A 9,209-nucleotide genomic window follows, 5' to 3' on the forward strand; every position below is an offset into this window, starting at 1 on the left:
GCAGCTACTGAGGTGCCCCGGATCTCCATTTCATGGAACAGCTGTATCCTTGAGGTACGTGTTCATTTTGTACATATTTTTTGTTTTTTTCTTTTGTCATCATTTTTATTAGTCTTTCAGTAATGTTTTTGTCTTTTCTTTTTAGCCCCCAAAACGCTCGGGCCGACTCGTTTCCCTATTGGCCATCGCTTGGCTGTAAGAAAGAGGAAACGAGATACTGCAGCCGGCGACTTCCGCTAGAGGATTCTTTCAGTGACTCGTGCGTCGGTGAGTATGCTTTTAAAAACATATGTCTTTATTTTTTAGTTATCTCCGTTGTTGACATAAAGTTGTATTTTTTAGGTCGATCTTCGCCCTTGGGGCCTGATCGTTGGGGTCCCTGAAGTTGTTCGGGCAGGTGATGTTCGCTCCGTTTTCGGGAGCTCAATCAAGGACTCTCCGCGCTTCACGAACGGACGCGTGGTTTTTAGGCGAGTGCGTCGTCTGGCATTTCTCCTCTGAGGAGCCTTTGGTTCCTGCAGACCCTATGCTGCGTCCGGATCTGCTGTTTACCGAGGATCGAGCTCAAGCGATCCTTGGTTATCCAGCGGAGCAACTGGTGTTGCCTAGAGCGTCTTACCAGACATTTGTCGCATCTAGACTGACTCCATTTCCAGCTTTCGTTTCGGTTAGCCTTTCTTTCTCTAGATTCTGTTATGTCTTTTCGGCGTTCGGATTTTTAACCCTTTATTTGTTTTTACTTTATTTTCTTTTTAGATGGTCGAGGTGGGTGGCTAGGTGCCTCCCATGGTAGAGATCTCGTATACCGATGCCATCAGATTGATGATTCACGAGACTCTTTCGACAGTGGAGGATGAGGACATACCATTCGTTCCTGAGATGGTCGAGTCGGTACGTTTTTGTTTTGTACATGTACATAAGTTTTTTCTTATTTATCATATATATATATATATATATATATATATATATATATATATATATATATATATATATATATATATATATATATATATATATATATATATATATATATATATATATATATACATATATATGTTTATAACTGTCCTATTTGTGGAACAGGTTCCGCGAGAGACCGTGAAAGGCATGGTGAGGACCCTTCGAGCTTTCCGCGCTGCTTATCGGAGGGCCCTCATGGCTTTGTCATGCCGTGAACATCGGATGGTTGCAGTATGTTTATTTTCTTTCTTCTTTTTATTTTATCTAAGTTATTACATGAATGTGTATTAATCTTTGATTTGAATTTTCCAGGATGTGCATTAGCCTTTTGGGAGTCGCCGGGCACCCTGATTCCATTATATATATATATATATATATTTGATTTATGGAAAATATATGTATATATACACATATATATAGGGTCGGGATCTGGTGAGACCATCTCTTATATGAGACCAAATCTGGACCATTGAACTAAATAGATCTGATGGATGAAAAAGCGCATAGTAATGGCAAAATTAGTAAATACATGTTTCCGCATTTAATGCCATTTAAACCCACTTCAGTTCCCTTTCTAATCACCACTATTCAAACCCACCCCCATTTCTGAAAAAAATTAGCGAAAAACTGTCAGAGAGAAAAATCGTTCGATTTTCATTATAAAACCCTTTTCAAAAATTTCTACAACTACAATCTACAAACATCATCATCAATGGATCCTATCCAAATTACCAACGTTCGATGAAAAAAGAACCTTGATAAATTCTTGTAAGTGTTGAAATTCTATATTTGCATGCAGAGTTTTTACGAATTTCAATGAGATTCAAGGATTGTGAGCACAAATCCATTCAATTTATGTCAGATTTCAGCAACAACAAGAATCAACAAGCTTCATTGAACAATAAACAAGTAAGTGATGTTCTTAATTTTGGCTAGTAATTTTCAAATTTCATGCTCTCTATTTTCAGATTTTCGTTAAAATTTCAAATTGGGTGATCTTATTTTCGGATAATTATTGATATTATTTTCAAATTCTACGAATAAAATAGCGTTTATGATCAAAATTTTCGATTATTAGTTCTACTTTGGATTATCATATCGATTTTTAGCTTCAATTTCATCAAAAAAAATTCTGATTTTTGTTCGATTTCCTGTGCGTTTCCTGTTTAATTTTTGTTCGATTTTTTTCGAATTCTTGTGCGATTTCATAATATTATTTTTTGTTCAATTTTTGTGCGATTTTATATGCCAATTTCATTGATTTTATTTTTATTGAATTTTTCCTGATTTTTGCGTTTTCTATGGTTTTTTTTTAATTATTTTTTGCAGATTTCTTCGTTCGATTTAAGTAATTCGGTTTTTTTGGTTGAGTAAATGTTTTGGTTGTTGCCTTGGAGTACTTCCTGACCTTTGAGCATTGGTTATAGCATAACTTGCATCTGGGAGAGCTTGTATTTTATCAAAAGCACTTGTTGGAGTTGCTAAATTGGTAGAATTTAAAAGATATTGAACTTGTATTGTATCAGAAGCGCTTGTTGGCGTTGCTAAATTGGTAGAATTCGAAAGACCCTGAACTTGTATTGTATCAGAAGCACTTGTTGGAGTTGCTGCCATATTGGTAGAACGATGATCACCACGTTCTTTGTTTTTCTGAGGAAGGTAGTAACAACAGCTTAACTACTATAAACTTCATCATGTGTTATAATATTGGCCGATTCATTGATACTTGAAAGAGACAACTCTAAGGGATTGACTAAAATTTTTAATCTGCCGTCTTTTGTAGAAAAAATTTTGCTTGACAATGGCATTGAGAAGATCATCAGAAAGGCCAAAGAAAGTCATCAGAATTGCAAGGCTGCTGCAATAGATGCTCTATGAGATTTGGGGCTTGATAATTACAACTTGTAATTCCGACTGATGTTGCTGTACAAGAATGTCTTCCTCTGGATTATAAAGTGAAGTCTCAAGCCTCTATAAGAAGTAATTTTCTTCGCTTGACTTAAATCAAATTTGCTGTTATTGTCAAAATGTCTGTGTGATATGAGGAATCCAGAAAGAGATGGTATGAATGTTCATGTTATATTCTTGAAGTGGTCTCAAATTGTGAGTTTTACTAGATTCAATACCTAGCATTAGAATGCTTATGAACAGAGAATCAGTTGTCCTGTATTCAGTTTATACTCCAGTTTTTCTTTTCGGTTCCTTTTGTGCTTTTCTGACTGGATCTTATATCTTATATACTTAGAGCCATATATTGGAATTCACCTATTTGAGTTAATTACAATGTATATAGATTAATTAGGCACCTCATTGGTTTAGAAACTTTCGAGGTGCTAAAAAAAGCGCCATGTTTTGGTTGCTTCATTTTAAAGTTTTTATTTTGTAAAGATTTTATTTGTCATTTCTGATGGTAGTGTAATGGACCAATTCTAAATTTGATTTGTACAACAGTACAAGACCCGTTAACTAAAACCTGCCCCAGAGTTGAATTCGTTCATGGCTAGAGATTTTGCCTCAGACCCATAACGGGGCTAAAACAGCTCTGCCTGGATTACAGTAGATTAATAGATTTTTATATACTCTTATTGGTTGAGTAGGATGTAATAATTGTTGTACACAACCCTAATTTTACTTATGTTACCAAACATCAAATTTGAAGCATCAAATCATTCTATAATTCTAATCCATCCTGATTTTCTTTTCAAGCACCTTGTCAACCAGATCAAATTTGATAACAATTCAGTTCACACTGCCCTTGACAGTAGTATCTAAGGTAAACAATGTATATCATCAATTCCATTATTTTTGTAGTTGTAATTTTAGATTGTTGTGTTGTATGGATTATGCTAAATTAATGAATTATTAATTAATGTAATCAAACGTAATTGAACCCTATGTAATTGGATAAGTAATGCATGTTTTGGTATGTTGAGTTGTTTATTGGTAGAAGCAACAAGACTTATTTGTTCTGGCCTTGGGCGTTGTGTGAATGGTGTGGGCTATGTGTGGCCAGTGAGGAAGGGTGTGATGCATTAGTTTGCTCATTTTTCAAATAAGCAAATAATTAGTTACTCATTTGTAAAATAAGCAAACATTTCTTTGATCATTTGGAAAATGAGCAATCGATTTTTTGCTCATTTAGCAAATGAGAAAATAGTTAGTTGCTCATTTATCAAATAAGCAAATAATTAGTTGCTAATTTAACAAATGAGCAAAAACTTAATTGATCATTTGTCAAATGAGCAAATGATTAGTTGCTCATTTGTCAAATGAGCAAACATTTCTTTAATCATTCATTAAATCAACAAGCATTTCTTTGCTCATTTGTGAAATGAGCAACCATTAGTTTGCTCATTTGTCAAATAATCAAATAATTAGTTACTCATTTGTAGGATAAGCAAACATTTTGTTTGATCATTTGGGAAATGAGCTATCAATTTTTTACTCAATTAGAAAATGAGCAAATAGTTAGTTGCTCATTTGTCAAATGAGTAAATAATTAGTTGCTCATTTGTCAAATGAGCAAATACTTAGTTGCTAATTTAAAAAATGAGCAAAAACTTAGTTGCTTATTTGTCAAATGAGCAAATAGTTAGTTGCTCATTTGTTAAATGAGCAAACATTTCTTTAATCATTCATTAAATCAACAAGTATTTCTTTGCTCATTTATCAAATGAGCAACAATTCTTTGTTCATTTTATCAAATGAGCAAACAATTCTTTGTTGATTTATCAAATGAGTTGATTAAAAATTTATAACATAGAAAATGATTTAAAACATATGATAAACCTATTAGCTCAATTGGTAGAGCATTATGCAAATGCATAGAGGATGTAGGTTCAATTCCTACATAGGTTATCTCTATAAACAAAATTAATTAAAAAAATAAAAAATCAAATTTGTACTAAATTATATGAGCAAAAAAATGGTTTGAAATGATTTATAACTATATAAACTTTGTTACTATCAAACTTGTGTCTCCACATTACATAAATGAACCTACGTGGGATTCGAACCCACATCTTTTGTGCATTTGCACAATGCTCTACCCTTGAGCTAGTAGGCTAATGTATTTAAAACATTCAAACACACTCGCAAATGAGCATTAATTTGACAAAATGAGCAAGAATCATTTGCTCATTTGACAAATGAGCATTAAATAGTTTGCTCATCTGACAAAGGAGCAATGAATTTTTTTGCTCATTTGACAAATTAATGCTCTGATGAAGCTAGATAGGCTCTGATGATCAAAATTGTTTAGTTTGTGCTGATGCAAATGAGACTCGATCTTAGGCAGTTAAACAAATAATATTTGCTTGTAACTTTGTGAGTAGTATATGATATGTTGTGATACAATAGTATGTTGTGTTTGCTCTTACTATTATACCAGCTAAGAGCTTGATTTTCATCTCTTTTCAGAGACTCAACAAGGAGTCAGGATGCAAGAGGACAAAAGCAACTTATATCAACTTTTAAAGCAGAGAAAGTCCTAGAATCAGATGGATACATGTCCAAATTCTAATGGTATCACGCAAGAAAAAGTCCTAGAATCAGACTAAAACATTTGTAGATTCTAATTACAACATACCAGAGAAAGTCCTAGAAACAATAGATACATTTCCAAACATGAAAATACACTCATCGCTAAGCAAAATACTTGGGTACTCGTCTACTTTGTTTGTTCATTTGTCAAATGAGCAAATAATTGTTTGCTCATTTGATAAATGAGCAAAAAATTATTTTCTTATTTGACAAATGAACAAAAAATTATTTTCTCATTTGACAAATGAGTAGAAATGTGTTTGCTCATTTGACATATGAGCAAAGAATTGTTTGTTCATTTGGAAAGAAATCTCACCAAAAAAAAAAAAAAAAAAAAAAATCTCACCATCGTTCACTTGCCAGCTTAAACCAGAAATCCATATTAACCTCCATGTTACAAGATCTGATCACCAACCTCTTGTCCCCCAACTTGCTTCCCCTAATATTAGGAACCACAAGATTTGCACCAAGGTTTCTTGCCACTACCACTGCATCAACAATTTGTGTCAAAGGAAATTTTATTGCATGAGACCCAGTCAATCATTGTGATTTATGCAACATAATAATGTCTGAAATGGTAAATGTATGTTGGCAGACTTTGCCCTACTCTAATTACATTATCAACTCACAAAAACTCTACTGACACGTGAAACTGAAGTGAAGCATGGAAATCTTGCCATGTTTCCAATTAAACCAACTAATAACCTAAATAAAGGTTTCTGGTTGCAATCATGCGATTCTTCAGGCATGTCATTATGTCAATATGAGTGATCCAACACACAAAAATCTTAATGCTACACCAATGTGGCAAATTCCGATTACAAGGCTGGTAATAGAAGCACATCAGAGGCTTATAATAAGTAGAAAGCTACGTTTAAAGAGTAGTGGGATATTCTGGACCTAGATATCCTACTAAACACAATCAGGAGCAGTTTTGATTCTAACGAGTGTGCATGACAGCATAAATCTACAAGTTTTGTAGCACAGTTTAGAGACACGAACAACAGTAAGGGTAATAACGATTACCCAGCAGAATTCTGCTACAGTTAGTGACTTGGTGGCCTGGTGTTGGGAATTTACAAGTTTTAAACCAAGAATAAATAGAAAGATGATAGTGACCAGAGGCCTAAGTGACAAATTGACATTCCAAGGTTTAATTAGCTGATTTCGACTGGAAAAAAAATATCGCTTTTTCACCAATGTGTATTGATGGTGATTTTCCCAAAACTTTAGATGGCAGCAAAAGCTACCAAACTTAAGATTACATTAATTGAGCTACCTAACAAGATTCTAGGACAAATTCTTGTACATGATAAGACATTTAACTCTCAAGCAAGGAAACTCTTCTTCTTTTTATTATTCTATTATATTCCATACTGCAAGAAGAAATTAATGAGATTGATCAAAATTATTGATCAGTCAACATCCAAACTAAAACATAATTTAGAGAATAGAGATTATAGTATACAATAATTAAATACATAAATCACCTACCAATTTAAGGGCAAAATTAATTGCAATTTCAACAAGAGCTTTGTGACATCATTTATTGCAATTTCAAGAACTTTGAAAATAAATAAAAGGAGGTGGAATTTGGTTAGTCACCTATGAGACATGGTATACTGGACCATCTGTCAAGGAGAAAGTAACATATCCCTCAGATTGGACTCCTTCTAAGAAAAAAAAAGAAGAAGAAATTAATATTATGACTTAACTCCATTTTTCTGAGATCCAAATATTAAATAAAATTCATAAATTTTTGAAGGTTGCAGAGTTTAGAAATTAATACCCAAACTTGGTTGGGCCCAACAAGGAAGCTCAGGGGCATCTTCCTTCCATAGACCACTGCCATCTTCAACAGCAGATTGTTCTGTATACTTGGATCCTTCAAATTGGGTTTTTGAAGGTGATGAAATCCTCACCTATCTTTCCAACCTCATCACATCCTATCACTTTCCGTTGAAAGATTAACTTACCTCATGAATTGTTTCAATGGATTAGAAGAGGAACTCAGAAATTGCTTAAATGGAGAAGTTCGAGTTTCCGCAAGTAACAACTAGAATAATCCTCAAAATCCAAACAATTAAAAGAACAAGAACACAAACTTAATACAATCAAGCAGAAAAATTAAACACAATTGACGAAATTAAGCCGAAAAATCAAACAAAAATCAAGGTAAAAACACAAATAAAAATAATTACTCAAATAAAACTAAAATCAACTTAATAATTATTCAAATAAACCTAAAATCAAACTAAAATCAACGTAATAGCACAAATAAGCGTGATATCTAGGTTTTTCGAAAAAACGAAAATATGTAAGAAACGAAAATTAAACTAAAATCAACGAAAATCAAACTAAAATCAACGAAAATCACCTTGACAAAGAATCAATGAAGTTTGAAGAAGAATTGATGAAGAATCAAAGCAAATAGCAGTTGAAAGAGAGCAGAGAAATTGAAGGAGGAGAGAAAAAGCTAGAAAATTATTTTTGAAATTATGTTTGATTGGGGTAAATTGTAGCCATTGGATGCAATTGATCTAACGGTTGTAATATGTCCTCACATATAATATGGTTCTTTTATATATATATATATATATATATATATATATATATATATATATATATATATATATATATATATATATATACATATACATATACATATATACATATATATATTTATATTTATGTATATACATATACATATATACATATATATATTTATGTTTCGGGGTTTTCTGTGTCCCTCGGGAGAGTTACAACACCAACACTGAATTCTGAGCACTTGTACCTGCAAAACAACGGAAACTCCGATTGGTTGGAGTTCCGCCTCCGATGATCAAGTTAGAATGTGTATAGAGTCTGTAAAAAGTGTGGAAAGTAAAGTGTCTTCACGGATTCCGAGAGAATATCTGCAAATTAATGATTGCTCTATTTTTTGTGAATATTTCTGAATGTCATCCTAGGTGGGAATATCTCCCTATTTATAGGATCTGGGAATTTGTGACGCTATCCTAGGTTACAGAAACCTAGGAATGCTGGGCTGTCTTGGGAATTGGGCCTTGAAGGCCGTCTTTTTTCCCCTTCATTGGAGACGCCACATGTCAGCAGATGAGAGGTTCATTTTAAACCTCTCTAAGGGTGACACGTGTCACCACCTTATTGAGCCACGTGGCCTTGGGTATTTTTACCCAAATTTGGTGTCATATGCAGGCAGGTGAATATATTATATTTTTTTTTTGGTGATTTTTGGTGACGGTTCACCTTCCGGGGAAGTTATAGGGGTGACCCTATTTCCCTCCCTTCTATAAGTAAGCCTCCTCCCCCTTCCTTTTCTCATTTTTAGAATTCTTAAAAATTTTGAGAGAGGAGATTTAAGAGAGCTCTGATTCCGCCTGGCTTTGTTTTCTCCAATTCTGTTTCTTCCGCCTGACACAACCGGTATACCATCTGTGTGCTCAGAAACCAGGGCTTCCTAGAACTATCTTGGTATATTTCTAACAAGTTCTCTTGCTTTCCAGGTGGGTACATTCGGTCAACTGTCTGCACCTCTCTCAAGCAGCTGATAGATTTCCGCCTGCTCATCACAGCCAGTCAGCATTTTTCTTATCAGAGATATCTTCGAGGTACCCTCTCTCCCTTCGCAACTCTTTCGAGATTTTTCTTTCTTTATGTATAGTAATGAATAATGGATTCACCCACCA

At 33.8% G+C, this 9,209-nt stretch overlaps 1 long non-coding RNA gene across 1 annotated transcript; it reads left to right on the forward strand.

Annotated features, from left to right (window-relative positions):
- The first annotated feature begins 1,364 nt into the window (after positions 1 to 1,364).
- Positions 1,365 to 3,238, forward strand: LOC110735015. The gene is made up of 3 exons (XR_002513972.1): positions 1,365 to 1,869; positions 2,290 to 2,619; positions 2,744 to 3,238. It is a non-coding gene; the product is annotated as an uncharacterized LOC110735015 (long non-coding RNA).
- The last annotated feature ends 5,971 nt before the right edge of the window (positions 3,239 to 9,209 follow it).

Source organism: Chenopodium quinoa, unplaced genomic scaffold, assembly GCF_001683475.1.
Source record: "Chenopodium quinoa cultivar QQ74 unplaced genomic scaffold, ASM168347v1, whole genome shotgun sequence".
Taxonomy (NCBI): Eukaryota; Viridiplantae; Streptophyta; class Magnoliopsida; order Caryophyllales; family Amaranthaceae; genus Chenopodium; species Chenopodium quinoa.